The sequence below is a fragment of the Moschus berezovskii genome, chromosome 19 (assembly GCF_049115385.1).
Source record: "Moschus berezovskii isolate FMDL1 chromosome 19, NW_MosBer_1.0, whole genome shotgun sequence".
NCBI lineage: Eukaryota > Metazoa > Chordata > Mammalia > Artiodactyla > Moschidae > Moschus > Moschus berezovskii.
The window spans coordinates 38,021,623-38,041,076 of NC_142478.1; the positions used below are offsets into that span (position 1 = coordinate 38,021,623).

The window sequence follows — 19,454 nt, forward strand, 5'->3', positions numbered from 1 at the left end:
AAATCAATAATATTTATAGTTTTTAGTACTATATATATATATATACAAAAGGAATCTTTGGCTTTTTTCTTTCCAAAATTAAAGAAAGAGACTTACAAAATGACATAATGCTTTTATATTTTAAATAATTCCTATATTAATATATATCCAAAATATTCCATATATAATTATCCCCAATTTCTATGCAATTAACTCCTTATGATCATTATGTTTTTATAAGCAAACTTTACTTAAGCAAAAATGGAGACTACTTTGCATTTACTCCTAGTAGAATTAATAACATTAGTATTCATTAATGTACCAAGTTCTAAAATTTAACTTTATTATTATTTTGTAAAACACCCAACGTTTTGAATATTAACTGATATTACCTAGTTGGACATATCATGTTAAATACTAGCAATCCTGTCTTATACATATTTTTAAAAACAGATATTACATCATTTACTGTATCATCTGAAATAAAAATGTAAATAATTGAGATTTGCTTTCTCATTTTCCCTTTATCTGTTATCACAATTAAGAAGACTCTACACAAAGAGTCCCTTGGACTGCAAGGAGGTCCAACCAGTCCATTCTAAAGGAGATCAACCCTGGGTGTTCATTGGAAGGACTGATGCTAAAGCTGAAACTCCAATACTTTGGCCACTTCATGCGACGAGTTGACTCACTGGAAAAGACTCTGATGCTGGGAGGGATTGGGGGCAGGAGGAGACGGGGATGACAGAGAATGAGATGGCTGGATGGCATCACCGGCTTGATGGACATGAGTTTGAGTGAACTCTGGGTGTTGGTGATGGACAGGGAGGCCTGGTGTGCTGATTCATGGGGTCGCAAAGAGTCAGACACGACTGAGCGACTGAACTGAACTGAACTGAACACAAACCTCTGATATCATTTGCTCTTTCATTAATAAACTGCTCAGAAATTAATGCAAGTTTAGCTTTTTTAAAAATACAAAGCTTAATAGTTTGAAAAGCAACAGAAGTCCCATCTTATCTCCAAATAACTTCCCCTCAAGATTTTCTAAGTTTCAAAGCAAAGAAGAATCTGCAGAGATGATTTATGTTTGTTGTTGCTGCTACTGCTGCTAAGTCACTTCAGTCGTGTCCAACTCTGTGTGACCCCACAGACGGAAGCCCACCAGGCTCCCCTGTCCCACGGATTCTCCAGGCAAGAACACTGGAGTGGGTTGCCATTTCCTTCTCCAATGTGTGAAAGTGAAAAGTAAAAGGGAAGTCGCTCAGTCATGTCCGACCCTTAGCGATCCCACAGACTGCAGCCTACAAGGCTCCTCCGTCCATGGGATTTTCTAGGCAAGAGTTAGGGAACATTAAAAGTGAAATTAGAAAGTAAACAACCACTTGGGAAAATATCTCTAAGGAAAGATTAATAACTAATTTACATAAAGAATTTAACCAAATTGCTAAGAAAGATACTATGATTTCAACAGATAAATGAGCAAGGATATAAACAGCACATTTATACAAGAGAAAATCAAATAACAAAAATTTGAAAACTAGAAACTATTTTTAAGGATATCATTTTCACAAATTAATTAAAATATGGCAATAAAGTGATATAGTGCTGGTTGAAATCTAATACAGTACAAAATTTCTGGAATATTATTAACAATATGTATAAAGAACATCACAAGTACTCACAACCTAGTAAATCTATAGCAAACAATCATGAAAGATACTGTTTAGAATAGTTTATAAAAACATGAAAAATGGACATTTATAATGTTTAATGAAAAAGATAAAGTATAAAACTGGTCAGTTTTCTTTTAATAATATTTTAAAATGTCAAACAAATATGTTAAGAAATATAACAAAAATATTATAATTAGTTGTCTTCATAAGTTAAGAATGCTTTTTCATTGTTTCACTGCATTTTCAAAATTTACTACAGAGAGCATAGTCTTGCTTTACAAACATAAAAAATTATATATATATATATATATAAATATTTCTTGTTATTAAAACTGTTGGAGTATTGGAAATTCCACTTTAAGAGATTCTAATAGATCTTAAAGTCTTTCAGGGCCTCAGAACACTTTTATTAAAAAGTAAATCTTCTGGGAAATGTAAGGACCTATCAGATGGGAGGAAGGGCATGAGAGCTTAGTGGGATGACAGAGAAGGAAGACAAAGAAGTTACAACCAATTTTATCATTTTACCTAGAGCAGGCCCCAGCACTGGCTGTCCTTGCTCTTTTGTGACCTGACCAAAGACAGCTTCAGTTGCTACCACCATTGGCAGTCAGATCTGCTAGTACCCTGCAGTGATTTCAACTGATCAAAACAAACAGAAATAACAGAGCATTGGATACATATAAAATGAGAGATTCATTGTACATGAGACGGGTTATTTTTGCTTGATGCAACAATTTTTACAGCAAGGTATGCTGAAGTATTGCCAAGAAAAGTTTAAATTTGTGTTTTCACTTTGAGGATAACCTCAAAATTAATTTTAAAAATTATAATTAGTATTTTAATAATGCTAGATCAAATGAATGAACACCTCACAATGGCTACTGCCAACTTGATTTAAGCACATAAATTTGCATTTGTATTTCTGACTGTGTTGGTACCAAGTTATTATGGAAATGATGACGTTTAATTAATGCAGGTTCCTCATTGGTTTTCAGGTACATTCTTAAAAGCCTGATAGAATTATTTTCTTTAAAAATGTGTGCAAACATTTATTACATAAGTTTAAGAAACACAGCTCCAGAATTAAACCTTTAAGGAGAAAAAGACTGAGAGGAGAAAAGCTACTAATATAGATCTGACTCTTTACTCCTTCTGACCAATATGTTCAACTTGTATTTAACTGTTAAACATATTATTAACAGTATGTTAATAATAGTGAATTCCTATTATACTATATTCAAGGTACTAACCTAAGCACTTCCCATGTATTAACTCATTTAATTCTCACAAGTTTATGAAGAATTTTATTCTCACCATACTGAAGGGGTGAACAACTTGCCCGAGGTCACAGAATAAAATGTCAGGCAGAGCTAGATTCAAATCCAGAGAGCTTATGGAATTTTGAAGTTCAAGGAACTGACCAGATCAGTCTAACTCTCTTCTCTTTGACTAGGTGAGGAAATTAGGTTGGTTTATTGTGAATATTCCTTGAAAATTAAGAGCTACCTATGTAACTCTATACATTCAAACCAGTTCCTTCACCACCTAGGATCTCACAATAACTGTATAGTTTAAAAGTTGGACTGGATAATGCCTAAAGTCTCTTAAACCTGTAAATTTTCCTGTCTGATAGCACATGTGTGAAGTAAAAAAATCAGCATTACTGCTCAATTAGATATAAGAATACAAATCTAGGAATAGAACTTAAAAGTATAAAGTCAACATCAGCATAAAGGAAATTCTTATGCTTGGAAATAGAATTGTAAGCAAATATTAGCAAAACTATAAGCCAGTAGATTCAACTTTCCATTGTCAAGTTTATAACTTACCAAGTTTTAATTTTTTTCCCAGTGTGACTATCTCACAAATTTAATCATAGAAATATATGAAGAATATTTCCTTTGAAAAAATTCACTTTATGGTTAAGTCTAGTAGTATGTCTTGATTTAAATGGGCAAGTAATAATTATATTATTTTCAGAGTTGAAAATCACAGATATCAGTGAGAAATTATCTGAAATTCGTAAATATTTCATATATCAACATAACAATTAAAGAATAGCAATAATTTGCTTTTCTATTGGAATAATGTGAATCAATATATTTGCCTTTCAAACTAGAAACATTATCACTTTGGGCAATTTATTATAAAATAAAATCTAACTATGTAATCTCATAAATAATTTTTTAACAAGTTTACTGAAGAATTAATTTACATACCATAAAATTCACCAATGTTAAGTATGCAATTCACTGATTTTTAGTATATTTAGCATGCTGTATAACCTTTATCATAATCTAGTTTCAGAACACTTTCATTACCCTCCCTTAACAAAGTTGCCTTATGCTTGCTTACAGTTAAATCCCTCAGGCATCTCCCAAACTCAGACAGCTACTGTTTTACTTTTTATTTCCTTACATTTGTCTTATCTGGATATTTCACATAAATGGAATCATATAATTTATTAGCTTTTTTATACTAAGAAGAATTTTTCTAAAGTTCAATGTACTTTTTTTCTTTTTACAGGATTCTCCAAATAAAGTTATCCTAAGTGAAAGTTGCTTAGTCATGTCTGATTCTTTGTGATCCTATGGACTATAGAGTCCTATAGAGTCCATGGAATTCTCCAGGCCAGAATACTGGAGTGGGTAGCCTATCCCTTCCCCAGCGAATATTCCCGACCCAGGAATAGAACCAAGGTCTCCTGCATTGCAGGCAGATTCTTTACCAACTGAGCTATCAGGGAAGCAAAGTTACCCTTAAAGTCAAGTGAAAATGAGAATCCCAGATGTTTATCAGAGATTGTAACATCTGTATATAAAATAAACAGAAAAATTTTAAGACTTTTCAGAGATACTAAAAGAATCTTCAAATGTTACACTCTTATTGCCATTAAACATAATTCAGAATTGTAGAATCACTAAATAAGTAGAAGTGCCATTTGTTGTTTTCTTCAGTATCATGTTTAGGAGAAAAAAGTTGCATTAGGAGTAAAAACACTTAGTGAGTCTTTTACATTAAGGGAGTCCTAGTTACAAAATCTTGCAATTTGATCTCTGGTGCCTCTGCCTTTTCTAAAACCTGCTTGAACATCTGGGAGTTCACGGTTCACATATTGCTGAAGCCTGGCTTGGAGAATTTTGAGCATGACTTTACTAGCGTGTGAGTTGAGTGCAATTGGGCGGTAGTTTGAGCATTCTTTGGCATTGCCTTTCTTTGGGATTGGAATGAAGACTGACCTCTTCCAGTCCTGTGGCCACTGCTGAGTTTTCCAAATCTGATGGCATATTGAGTGCAGCACTTTCACAGCATCATCTTTCAAGACTTGAAATAGCTCAACTGGAATTCCATCACCTCCACTAGCTTTGTTCGTAGTGATGCTTTCTAAGGCCCACTTGACTTCACATTCCAAGATGTCTGGCTCTAGGTCAGTGGTCACGTTATCGTGACTATCTTGGTTGTGAAGATCTTTTTTGTACAGTTCTTCTGTGTATTCTTGCCACCTCTTCTTAATATCTTCTGCTTCTGTTAGGTCCATACCATTTCTGTCCTTTATCGAGCCCATCTTTGCATGAAATGTTCCCTTGGAATCTCTAATTTTCTTGAAGAGGTCTCTTGTTTTTCCTATTCTGTTGTTTTTCTCTATTTCTTTGCATTGATCACTGAGGAAGTCTTTCTTATCTCTCCTTGCTATTCTTTGGAACTCTGCATTCAGATGCTTATATCTTTCCTTTTCTCCTTTGCTTTTCACCTCTCTTCTTTTCACATCTATTTGTAAGGCCTCCTCAGACAGCCATTTCGCTCTTTTGCATTTCTTTTCCATGGGGATGGTCTTGGTCCCTGTCTCTTGTACAATGTCACGAACCTCCATCCAGAGTTCATCAGGCACTCTATCAATCAGATCTAGTCCCTTAAATCTATTTCTCACTTCCACTGTATAATCATAAGGGATTTGATTCAGGTCATATCTGAATGGTCTAGTGGTTTTCCCTACTTTCTTTAATTTAAGTCTGAATTTCGCAATAAGGAGTTCATGATCCGAGCCACAGTCAGCTCCTGGTCTTGTTTTCGCTAACTGTATACAGCTTCTCCATCTTTGGCTGCAAAGAATATAATCAATCTGATTTCGGTGTTGACCATCTGGTGATGTCCATGTGCAGAATCTTCTCTTGTGTTGTTGGAAGAGGGTGTTCATGGAGAAAGCAAGAGAGTTCCAGAAAAACATCTATTTCTGCTTCATTGACTATGCCAAAGCCTTTGACTGTGTGGATCACAATAAACTGTGGAGCATTCTGAAAGAGATGGGAATATCAGACCACCTGACCTGCCTCTTGAGAAACCTGTATGCAGGTCAGGAAGCAACAGTCAGAACTGGACATGGAACAACAGACTGGTTCCAAATAGGAAAAGGTGTATGTCAAGGTTGTATATTGTCACCCTGCTTATTTAACTTATATGCAGAGTACATCATGAGGAACGCTGGGCTGGAAGAAGCACAGGCTGGAATCAAGATTGCCGGGAGAAATATCAATAACCTCAGATATGCAGATGACACTACACTTATGGCAAGAAAGTGAAGAGGAACTCAAAAGCCTCTTGATGAAAGTGAAAGAGGAGAGTGAAAAGGTTGGCTTGAAGCTCAACATTCAGAAAACTAAGATCATGGCATCTGGTCCCATCACTTCATGGGAAATAGATGGAAAAACAGTGGAAACAGTGTCGGACTTTATTTTTTGGGGCTCCAAAATCACTGCAGATGCTGATTGCAGCCATGAAATTAAAAGACGCTTGCTCCTTGGAAGGAAAGTTATGACAAACCTTGATAGTATATTGAAAAGCAGAGACATTACTTTGCCAACAAAGGTCCGTCTAGTCAAGGCTATGGTTTTTCCAGTGGTCATGTATGGATGTGAGAGTTGGACTGTGAAGAAAGCTGATCGCTGAAGAATCGATGCTTTTGAACTGTGGTGTTGGAGAAGACTCTTGAGAGTCCCTTGGACTGCAAGGAGATCCAACCAGTCCATTCTAAAGGAGATCAATCCTGGGTGTTCATTGGAAGGACTGATGCTAAAGCTGAAACTGCAATACTTTGGCCACCTCATGCGACGAGTTGACTCACTGGAAAAGACTCTGATGCTGGGAAAGGTTGGGGGCGGGAGGAGAAGGGGACGACAGAGAATGAGATGGCTGGATGGCATCACCGACTTTGTGGACATGAGTTTGAGTGTACTCCGGGAGTTGGTGATGGATAGGGAAGCCTGGCGTGCTGTGATTCATGGGGTCGTGGAGAGTCGGACACGACTGAGCGACTGATCTGATCTGATCTGAGTTACAAAATCTTATTGTTTTTAATTATGAAAATAAATCAGAAACGCTAAGAAAATTTTCAAAGGCAAATTAACTGAACAAAGCAGTTAAGTGTTGGAAAAATCCTCAACAAATACCTAAAGCTAAGTAATTCAATGGGCTTCCCAGGTGGTGCAGTGGTAAAGAATCTGCCTGCCAATGCAAGAGACACAATAGATGCAGCTTAGATCCCTGGGTCAGGAAAATCCCTTGAAATAAAAGTGGCAACCTGCTCCAGTATTCTTGCCTGGAAAATTCCATGGACAGAGTAGCCTGGCAGGGCTACCATCCATGGGATCAAAGAGTCAGACACAATTGAGCAACTGAGTGCACATGCACACATCCACACACAAACGAGTAATTCAATAAGGAAGAGTCAATATAAGTTAACTGCAACATTTAGCTGAAGACAAGAGGGCAGAAAACTAGGTTATCAGTGGTGACTTCAAATCTCTCTTCTGATCACTATACACTTCTGGTAAAGATAGAGCTTTAGAAGTATTAATAGTGTCCATAGGGTTGTATAGGTTGAATGGCAAACTACTTCACTATTCATTCTAGCTTTGAGAACCCCATGAAAAGTTTAAAAAGGCAAAAAGATAGAACACTGAAAGATGAACTCCCCAAGTCAGAAGGTGCCCATGCTACTGGAGATAAGTGGAGAAATAACTCCAGAAGGAATGAAGAGATAGAGCCAAAACAAAAACAACACCCACTTGTGGATGTGACTGGTGATGGAAGCAAGATCCGATGCTGTAAAAAGCAATACTGCATAGGAACCTGGAATCTTAGGTCCATGAATCAAGGCAAATTGGAAGTGGTCAAACAGGAGATAGCAAGAGTGAACGTGAACATTTTAGGAATCAGCGAACTAAAATGGACTGGAATGGGTGAATTTAACTCAGATGACCATTATATCTACTACTGTGGGCAAGAATCCCTAAGAAGAAATAGAGTAGCCATCATTGTCAAAAAAAGGGTCCGAAATGCAGTACTTGGATGTAATCTCAAAAACAACAGAATAATCTCTGTTCGTTTCCAAGGCACACCATTCAATATTATGGCAATCCAAGGCTATGCCCTAACCAGTAATGCTGAAGAAGCTTAAGTTGAACAGTTCTACCTACAAGACCTTTTAGAAATAACACCCCCCAAAAAATGTCCTTTTCATTATAGGGGACTGAAACGCAAAAGTAGGAAGTCAAGAAACACCTGGAGTAACAGGCAAATTTGGCTTTGGAGTACAGAATGAAGCAGGGCAAAGGCTAATAGTTTTTCTAAGAGAACACACTGGTCATAGCAAACACCCTCTGCCAACAACACAAGAGAAGACTCTACACATGGACATCACCAGACAGTCAACACCAAAATCAGATTGATTATATTCTTTGCAGCCGAAGATGGAGAAGTTCTACACAGTCAGCAAAAACAGACCGGAAGCTGACTGTGATTCAGATCATGAACTCCTTATTGGAAAATTCAGACTGAAATTGAAGAAAGCAGGGAAAACCACTATACCATTCAGGCATGACCTAAATCAAATCCCTTACGATTATACAGTGGAAGTGAGAAATAGATTTAAGGGACTAGATCTGATAGACAGAGTGCCTGATGAACTATGAACAGTGGTTCGTGAGATTGTACAAGCGGCAGTGATCAAGACCACCCCCAAGAAAACGAAATGCAAAAAAGCAAAATGGCTGTCTGAGGAGGCCATACAAACAGCTGTGAAAAGAAGAGAAGTGAAAAGCAAAGGAGAAAAGGAAAGATATACCCATTTGAATGCAGAGTTCCAAAAATACCAAGGAGAGATAAGAAAGCCTTCCTCCATGATCAGTGCAAAGAAATAGAGGAAAACAACAGAATGGGAAAGACTAGAGATCTCTTCAAGAAAATTAGAGATACCAAGGGAACATTTCATACAAAGATGGGATCAATAAAGGACAGAAATGGTAGACCTAACAGAAGCAGAAGAGATTAAGAAGAGGTGGCAAGCATACATAGAAGAACTGTACAAAAAAGATCTTCATGATCCAGATAATCACAATGGTGTGATCACTGACCCAGAGCCAGGCATCCTGGAATGCGAAGTCAAGTGGGCCTTAGGAAGCATCACTACGAACAAAGCTAGCGGAGGTGATAGAATTCCAGTTGAACTATTTCAAATTCTAAAAGATGATGCTGTGAAAGTGCTGCACTCAATATGACAGCAAATCTGGAAAACTCAGCAGTGGCCACAGGACTGGAAAAGGTCAGTTTTCATTCCAATCCCAAAGAAAGGCAATGTCAAAGAATGCTCAAACTACCACACAATTGCACTCATCTCACACGCTAATAAAGTCATGCTCAAAATTCTCCAAGCCAGGCTTCAACAATACATGAACTGTGAACTTCTAGATGTTCAAGCTGGTTTTAGAAAAGACAGAGGAACCATAGGTCAAATTGCCAACATCCGTTGGATCATTGAAAAAGCAAGAGAGTACCAGAAAAACACTGATTTCTGCTTTATTGACTATGCCAAAGCCTTTGACTGTATGGATCACAATAAACTGTGGGAAATTCTGAAAGAGATGGGAATACCAGACCACCTGACCTGTATCTTGAGAAATCTGTATGCAGGTCAAGAAACAACAGGTAGAGCTGGACATGGAACAACAATCTGGTTCTAAATAGGAAAAGGAATACGTTAAGGCTGTATATTGTCACCCGGCTTATTTAACTTATATGCAGAGTGCATCATGAGAAACGCTGGGCTGGAGGAAGCAGAAGCTGGAGTTAAGATTGCCAGGAGAAATGACAATAACCTCAGAAATGCAGATGACACCACCCTTATGGCAGAAAGTGAAGAAGAACTAAGAAGCCTCTTGATGAAAGTGAAGGAGGAGAGCTTTAAGTTGGCTTAAAGCTCAACATTCAGAAAACAAAGATCATGGCATCCAGTCCCGTCACTTCATGGCAAACATACGGGGAAACAGTGGCTGACTTTATTTTTTTGGGCTTCAAAATCACTGCAGATGGTGACTGCAGCCATAAAGTTAAAAGACACTTACTCCCTGGAAGAAAAGTTATGACCAACCTAGACAGCATATTAAAAAGCAGAGACATTACTTTGCCAACAAAGATCCGTCCAGTCAAAGCTTTTGTTTTTCCAGTAGTCATGTTTGAGAGTTGGACTATAAAGAAAGCTGAGTGCCGAAGAATTGATGCTTTTGAACTGTGGTGTTGGAGAAGACTCTTGAGAGTCCCTTTGACTGCAAGGAGATCCAACCAGTCCATCCTAAAGGAGATCTGTCCTGAGTGTTCATTGGAAGGACTGATGTTGAAGCTGAAACTTCAATATTTTGGCCGCCTGATGCGAAGAGCTGACTCATTTGAAAAGACCCTGATGCTGGGAAAGATTGAAGGCAGGAGGAGAAGGGGATGACAGAGGATGAGATGATTGGATGGCAGCACTGACTCAATGTACATGAATTTGGGTAAACTCCGGGAGTTGGTAATGGACAGGGAGGCCTGGTGTGCTGCAGTCCATGGGGTTGCAAAGAGTAGGAATGACTGATTGACTGAACTGATAGGGCTGTAAAGAATTGGACACGACCGTAGGCAAATGAGCATGCATGCATGCTGATGTTAATAAGAAACTCTTTAGTTTGGTATAAAACAAGATTTGCATCTCTATCCTCTTGATATCTTAAAATTCAGACATTTCCTTTCCCGGGTTGCATAATACAGTGAAGTCTATTAGGTTTATCAGTCCTAGGAGTTGGCACAGTCAAACAAGAACATCTCTTCCTTCCCTCAGGGACCTGGAAGCCTAGCCAGGACTTCCAGTCCATCTAGTATGTAAAATCCTGTTAACAGGTCATGAGTGGGATACTGTCTATTCATACAGTTGAGGAAATGAAATGAAATGAACACTGAGGTTTTACTATACACCAGACTCTGCTAAACACAGAAATAATAAATGTGACCTAATTTAATATTCTGACCGTGTAGAGTAGATAAGTACTGTTCTCAATTTACAGATAAAGAATCAGAGTTCATGTTGCTTAAACAGGTTGCTATGGATATACTGCTAATGAAGTGGCTGAGGTAGGCTTCAAAGTGACATCAATCTGACTCCAGAGCTCCTGTTCTTTTCATTACTTTGTATCTATGAAGAATGCTTATTTAAAACCTCAGATAACATCAATTGTTGTTATGTTTAAAAATACCAAAGATGGTCTAGGTTCTTTTCTGCATACTGAATAAACATTATTATTAATCTCTGTAATAACCCTGGAAGAGAGTAGTTATATCCCTGTTTAAACCATGACCCAGAGAGACCAAGTGACATGCTAAAGTTAAAACAGCTGGTAAGTGGCAGAGTTGGCTTAAAATTCAGAAATGTCTGATGTCAACCCATGGCTCTTTATACTATACCATACCTCCTTATTTGGCATTCAGATTAAGAAAGTGACTTTATTATGGATACATGGGCACCTAAGCTTCCTTATATGTCTTTGAACTTTCTGCTTATTTTAGAGCTATAAATTCTGAAATAGTCATTCAATAAGTAAACAGTATGGACATTAAGTTTTAAAACTTTGGTGGGTCCACTGATGCTTCTTTTTTACCCTCTGATAATAGAAATATATACTAATAAGACAAATCCAACGGACTCTATTAATCTGTCCTTTTAAAACCACTTGCCAATACTAACATGCTTTTTATGGTATTTCTGCTGAGTGGTCTGCTAGTCGGTTTCTTATGATAAAGAGAAAGCCAGGGCTTCCCTGGTGGCTCAATGGTAAAGAATCTGCCTGCCAGCATAGGAGATGTGGCTTCTATCCCTGATCAGGAAGATCCCACATGCTAAGCCCATTCACCACACCTACTGAGCCTGTGCTCTAGAACCTGGGAGCTACGACCACTGAGTCTAGATGCTGCAACTACTGAAGGCTGTGCACCCTACAGCCTGTGCTCCACAACAAGAGAAGCCCATGCACTGCAACGGGAGGGCAGCCCCTGCTCACCGCAATTAGAGAAAAACCTGCGTGCAACACTGAAGACCCAGTCCAGCCAAGAATAAATTAACAAATAAAAATTATTTCTAAAATAGTTAAGATGATATGTTTTTCAAAAAGAGAGAAAGCTGCTTATCTATAACTTACAAATGGTTCTGATGCATGCAGTTAAATCCGCTCACAAGACCCATTCTCAGGTGGCCAAATTTTCATGTATTTTCATGAAGACAGTGTTCAAGTTCCTTTCAAATCTGCTTTATCATAAAAATTCATCCTCTTGAAATACACCACAATTATTGTTCCTCTGTGATACGGTTTCTACATCTAGGTCACACTCTTTTGGATACAGCCTAGTATCTCTCCTTGCTTCCCTGGAGTGACAGAATAAGGATGCTGTCATTTCTTCCAGGTGTCAGTCCTCTGGGTTAACTGAAGTTGCCTATCACAACACTTCTTCAAAGCCCTTTTTCCCCTCCTGATTCATCAGGAACTCACAGCTTGCAGACCCTTGTCCCTCCCTCCCACCCCAGTTCTGACTGCTCTTCTTTGGATTTACCTTGGCTTACCACTGTTTCTCATAAATGTGGTGATCCAAATGTAAACTGGTCAACACGCGACAGGGTGAGAAACCTGTTTTTTTTTTTTTTTTTAATATATTACCATGTTGGGCTTCCCTGGTAGCTCAGATGGTAAAGCGTCTGCCTACAATGCAGGAGACCTGGGTTCGATCCCTGGGTCGGGAAGATCCCCTGGAGAAGGAAATGGCAACCCACTTCAGTATTCTTGCCTGAAGAATTCCATGGACCAAGGAGCCTGGTAGGCTACAGTCCATGGGGTCGTAAAGAGTCGGACACGACTGAGCAACTTCAGTCACTCACTTGCTCACCATGTCACTCACATGTATCCTTTTGATTTCGTTTGTCTTAAATTCCTCTCCTAAAAAAGTACTGCAGTCCCTCACCCCAGTCTTTAGTTTCTGCCTCTTCTAATCCAGCCTGAGCACTGATTAATCTTCCTAAAATCTCATGACAGTCTCTTTCTTCTACTTAGAAATTCTCTCTCCAGTTTACTAAAGCTGAACTCTCCCTAGATCTGATTTCAACTGATTTGCCCAGCTCTATCAGCCACTGATCTTGTACTTATAATTCTGAACCATACAAATTAGAATATTCATCATTTCACAAATATATTCCTTGTTTTCATGTATATTATGTTCTTTGCCTACAGTGTCAGTTCCATATGCAATGCCTACCTACTCCTCTCCTGTTTCCTGAAATATCATCTTTATACCCAAGACTCAGCATAATTATAATCTCAGTCACTCCTGCTAGAAGAAATCTTCCCTTGCTGGATGTTCTGTATGCTCTTTCTAGTACACTATTTCAGATTCTTTGTCTTCAAACTAGTTGTGTTTCTTAACTTCTTATTAGATTCTGATTTTGAGGCTAGTGACTATATCTTATTAAGCCAATACTGTTCATGGCGAATACAAACTTTATAGCTAGCTGATGATATAGATCTCCATCATCCAACCAATCAATTCAGCAGACATTTAGTGGCCATCTGTTACGTATGAGGCACGGTGCTAAGCTTCTGGGATATAAACCTGAAGAGATATGGCCTGTGCTTTCAAGAAGTGTACAATACAATGAAAGAACTAAAGTATTTTTAAAAAGAAAGGAAGGGGGAAAAGGATGACGAAGAAAGGAAGGATAGACAAACAACTGCCTTATGCACAGAAGAACCTCCAACTTCTTCTGGGAGTGATCACGAGATCTGATTCTTTTTTTATAATGGAAAAACTTTTAATATTCTTATATGCTTAAGCAGCTGCAATTTTAATTACTACAGCAGTGTGAGGGGAGAAAAAGGCAGGCCATCCCACAAGTGAGACCTCGACAGACCCCAGAATTAGAGATGTGCTCAACCGTTCAAGACCAGCACTGTGATACGGAGAGAGAAATCTGATTCATAAGGAACATGGTCACGTGAGGAGATCTGATTCTTAAAAGAAGTAGGAATTTAGCAGAGCAAAGAAACAGGAAGGAAACTTCTCGTTCACAATGATATGATGGAGGTGATAAAATACAGAGATGAGAAAAATCTTACAGGAAGAAGAAATGTCTAAGACAGTGAGGAATGAGAGGTTACCCCAGAATACTACACCAAAGGAGCCCCGGTGCTTGCAAAGGGCAGGTGTGTTACATTAGTAGTATTAGGTGGTTAGCAGTTAGGGATGAGCTGATGTAAAAGTGATAATGCAAGGAGCTGGCCACAGTAATTTGTGTTGTCTATGTTTTCAGGAAGAGGCGTGTCTTTGTTTTGCCTGCAGTAAAACTGAAGACGATGGGCAAGTCTGTACTCCACCCAAAGTGAATCATTTTTTTTTTCCCCTCTGAAAGATGTAACTGAAGGTTGCATTTTAGCTTACTGGTGAGAGTAGGTTAAAAGCTCATGTAAATAACTACTAGCTTCTTTACTACCATTTGCAGGACTTAGATTTTTCTCAAAGAAGTAGCACAATTTGGAAAAAAACAGAAAGAATGAGGGAGAAAAAAAAAGCTAGTGATCACATTACTATTGTTTCTCCAGAGAGTACTTGCCGATGGAAATAAAAAAAAGTATTTTTGGCAGATTATAGCTTTTCACACCGTTGTTAGTTAGATTCATCTTCTTAAAACACTCTATTTCTCTTTCAGAGCTCATTACTGACTAAAATCTAAGGTTCAAATGCTTTAGGTCAGCATTCAGTCTTGTCTTCTAAATTCTAGGAGAGTCTCAAAGATTTTGAGAGTTGCTCTCCCATTTAAATTGTTAAGACTCGATTTCTGGTACATTTTCTTGTTCACTTGGAGGATGAAACTCAGGTTAAGGGCTTCACTCTTTTTACTTTAACCCAGCCTGAAGTGCTGCTGGCTTGTAGTTCTCTCCCAGCGCTCTCCAGGAGTCTTTCAGCCAGGCTCATATGCTCTGCAATCTAGTCTCTACTCTGCACTCCTATATCCATTCTGCTTCCAGTTTTGCAGAAATGTCCTTACCTTTCCTAACCAACTACCTTCAAGATTTCACTGGTTCTAAGGAGCACGTTTCTTCATTCTTTAACATCACAGAAATGGGTGTGTTATCTTGGAATCGATGTAAATCATAACTTAATTGGCTTGCATTTGTCTTTCTATCTCAGTAATCTATAAAGTAACGATACACCTTCCAATCAGTGGCATCTTAACACTTCTGTGACTTCCATCTGACTTGGCTCTCTATGTGTCCAAAATACTCCCCCACAGAATCATACCTGTTTTATCAAAACTGTATTTGAGTGAGAAATGAGACTTTTAAAAGCAACATCTGGTAGCTCCCAAATGAATCAGTCTATCAGATTAAAAACTTGTCAAAACCTTTGTAAAAGAAAAGTAAATAATACCCATTAATCCTTTAGAATTAGTTCCTCGGAATAATTAATAGCTAGAACCAAATAACAAAGGCACACACTTCAGATGAGGCATGATTTACCTGGAATCTGAAAGTGATTTGGTTAGAATTATTCTTCCTAACAGTGTCTAATGGACAGACCACTGGAGGAGGAGTCAAATAATGTTCTGTGATCCATGTTACCCCATCTGAAAATAAGAGGTTTTGACATGATTTAAGACCCTTTCAACACTCTCCTCCATGGCTTTCACTGACATTTGGATAAAGATCACTTTTACTGGTAGGGGAAAAATGGGCAAAATGGATTCTAAAATCTAGAAAAGTATTGTAATTTTAGCAACTGAATTTGAACCTTGTTTTGAGTTATAGGAATCTGGTCTTTCTCTTGAGCTGCAAGTGATGAGACAATTTGGCACTTGCAACTTGGCATTCTTTCCCTTTTTTGCTGACTTCCTTCCTCTGATTGCTGCAGACAGGTTGTAGCAAGTAATGCTCTCTTTAGCAGAGATTTATGGAGCTCAAATGTTCCTTCTGTATTTTCTCCCCCTGACATGATGCAACAATAAGCATGTTTATATACTGTCTATGTACTCTGTATTTCTGGACTTGAACTTTGAGGAGTCACTCCATAATAGGTATTACCACACCCGGAACTTCACGTGTCAAGGAGAGAGATGAAATACTGGAAAGATGTTTTATTCATCTTTATTATTGTTATGCCTTAGTAAATTAATAGCTTAGTAAACCCTAGTGTTTATATACTGAGAGTTTATATAAAATTGCATTGATATAAAAATTCTAAGTATCTCCCCCACACACACATAAACACAAAATTTTGTCTGAAATTCTTGCAATTTACCTCTCGTTGCAAATACACCATCATAAACAAATTCTAAGAGGACTCCCAATTTTTTAAATATGCAAAAGAAATAGAGAAGCACCTGATCTAAGACTCAAGTATACTAGTTTCTCTGTCAAAAATGATTTGAAGACAATCATTTTATCTTCTCAAAGTTTTAATGATCCTATGTATAAAGTGGGGATGTGGACTGTCAGTGATTCTCAATCTGTTTTCGGGTTTTCAACAAACCCGAGATGATCTTAATCTCACTGCACACAGAGGTTCACTGCCCTAGTAAAGCCACAGTGAGGGGAGGGGGAGGGTGTCTGTGAGAAAGCTTCCAGGTGTATGGGACAAACCTAAAGCCCTGTGTGTGTTTCTAGAGAGTAGTCAGTCTAATCTTACTCCCGCTCCCACTACTATGGACTAATAATATCAAAGGTCCTTTTCAGCATCGGTTTCTATGACTATAAACGGAAAGGACACTTTCAACAAGAAAACATTATCAAATGTTTTATTTAAGTTGGATAGGTTTTGCTTTCTCTGCAGTGATGGGCTTTTATCTTTTCAGCATTTTAAAGATATCATTCCACTGTTGCCTTGCTTGCACTGTTTCTGACAATGTATTTAACATGCCTTTTCCCCTTTGTTCCTCTTTTTGGTTTGCTTTTAAGACGTTCTTTTTCTCACTGGTTTTTAACAACTTCATTATGATATACCCTAGAGTGGTTTGCTTGTGTTTATCTTGCTTGAATTGTTTTGCCAGTCAGTCAGTCAGTTCAGTCGCTCAGTCGTGTCTGACTCTTTGGAACCCCATGGACTGCAGCACGCCAGGCCTCCCAGTCCATCACCAGGTCCCAGAGTCTACTCAAACTCAAGTCCACTGAGTTGCTATCCAACCATATCATCCTCTGTGGTCCTCTTCTCCTCCCGCCTTCAGTCTTTCCCATCGCCTCCATTTAAAAGAGAATGCTAGGTGAACTTAACCTTAGGTGAAAAATCAGTAAACTCTTTGGTAGGTGAACCCTCTGAAACTGAAGCCCAGAAAGAAAAAGGCAAAATACAAAACACAACCACACAAAACAAAACTACACACACACACACACACACACAAAAATACACAAAAGATCAGAGCTTCCTTCGGTGGCCTAAGGGATGTTACTGGGTAACCTAACAGAGATGAAATTGAATTCTGGGGAGTGTCGGGGTGGGGTGGACTGGGAAGAGAATCAGAAAAAAACAGATGTAAAGAAATAATGAACAAAAAAAGACAAAAAAGGCCAAAATTGGTTCAGATTTAATAAAACTATCACCCCAACAGAAAAAAAGCAGCTTCAAGAATAAGCAGGCATAAAGCAATTCAAGCAAGATAAACACAAGAAAACCATACTAAGGGATATCATAATGAAGTTACTAAAAACCAATGAGAAAAATTCTTAAAAACAAATCAAGGTGGGTACTTTTTTTTGGTAATCAAAGGAACACCACCATCCTCCTATCCCACTATATAAATATACAGTGGATTAGAAAAGGCTGTGGTGGTATCAGTAGACCAGTCAACTCAATTCTAGTGACTACAGTAATAAAGAGTCATTTATTTGGCAGAAAGTCAAAGGAATCAAGATATATAGCTAATGAAAGTGAAGGTGCTCAGTCGTGTCCGACTCTTTGCGACCCCATGGGCACCAGGCTCCTTCATCCATGGGATTTTCTAGGCAAGAGTACTGGAGTGGGTTGCCATTTCCTTCTCCAGGGAATCTTCCTGACCTGGGGATCGAACCCAGGTCTCCCGCATTTTAGACAGACACTTTACCACCTGAGCCACCAGGGAAGTCAAGCACATATTAAAATATAATAAGGCAGTTGCTGCTGCCTAGCTAGGGACCAACTCCATTATCTTTTGCCATATCAGCATTCTGATTCTTCCTTTCTGGCTGATATGCTTCCAAAATCATTTTATAAGCACCCACCTTCGTCACTCCCTGGAAAAGCTTCATTGCTTAATCTTAAAAGCATTTATCAGGGCAAACAAAAAATAATAATAATAAAAATAAAAGCATTTCTCTCTTTACCACCCTCCTTTTCTCCAAAAATGTAGGGTTCTGGTCTTAATCATGTAGCTCTTGCTAGTGCTAAAAAGGAATTATACATATATTTTAAAGAGAAAAGTGAGATTATTTCCTACTCACATGTATCCATGTTTAAACAGTAGTAAAAGATGAGCTTCGAGAATACTATAAATATTGATATTTTAAAATATGATTTCTATTTCAACTTTCACCAATGTATTCAACAGATTTTAAATAATTTAATCCTACGATCCATTTAAAAACTAGTTCTGAGAAACTTTAAACAGATTTTTTTTCTCCTTAAATTTGTATTGTCATTCCACTATTCCAAGAAAATTTCCTTCCTTCATGAATCATTTTGTAATAATTTTAACAAATAAAAATATATATGCACATTAAATTTTTAAAAATTCACATGAGCAAAAGGTTCTAAGTATTAAATTTCTTCTGTGTTTAATTAGCATTACAATTACTTAGGTACCATTATACATATTATCAATTCAGGCAAAATATTAAGCATAAAAAGTTAAAGTTTATTGGAAATTCATTTCTTAAAGAGACTGACAGAATTACCTCATTAGTCTCCTTCTCCCAAATGTGTTCTTGTAAATATGGGAGACTATTACTCTGTGTGTGTGCTCAGGTGCTTCAGTGATGTCCGACTCTTTGAGACCACATGGACCTTAGCCCGCCAGGCTCCTCTGTACATGGGATTCTCCCGGCAAGGATACTGGAGTGGGCTGCCATGACCTCCTCCAGGGGATCTTCCTGACCCAGGGATCAAACCTTCCTCTCCTGCAGCTCTTGAATTGCAGGCAGATTCTCTACTGCTGAGCCACCTGCTCATTGCTAGGATTTGATTCTTCTAAAATTCTCAAAAAATTCTTTTTTTAATGGAATAAAGTACAGAGAGACTTTGTTCACATAAATAAGAGTATAGGAAATTTTCACATAAAGACACCTCCCAATTCTCTGAAATTTGAATTATATCTCAGAAAAGATGATGAACAAAGGACAACTTAAAATTCTTGGACTATATAGTCCATGGAATTCACTAGGCCAGAAGACTGGAGTGGGTAGCCTTTCCCTTCTCCCACGGAATCTTCCC

General features: G+C 38.1%; 1 protein-coding gene across 1 annotated transcript in view; it reads right to left on the bottom strand.

Moving 5' to 3' along the window:
- AFG2A (AAA ATPase AFG2A) overlaps positions 1-19,454 on the bottom strand; it is a 348,050-nt gene that overhangs the window by 148,698 nt on the left and 179,898 nt on the right. The window lies entirely within an intron of this gene.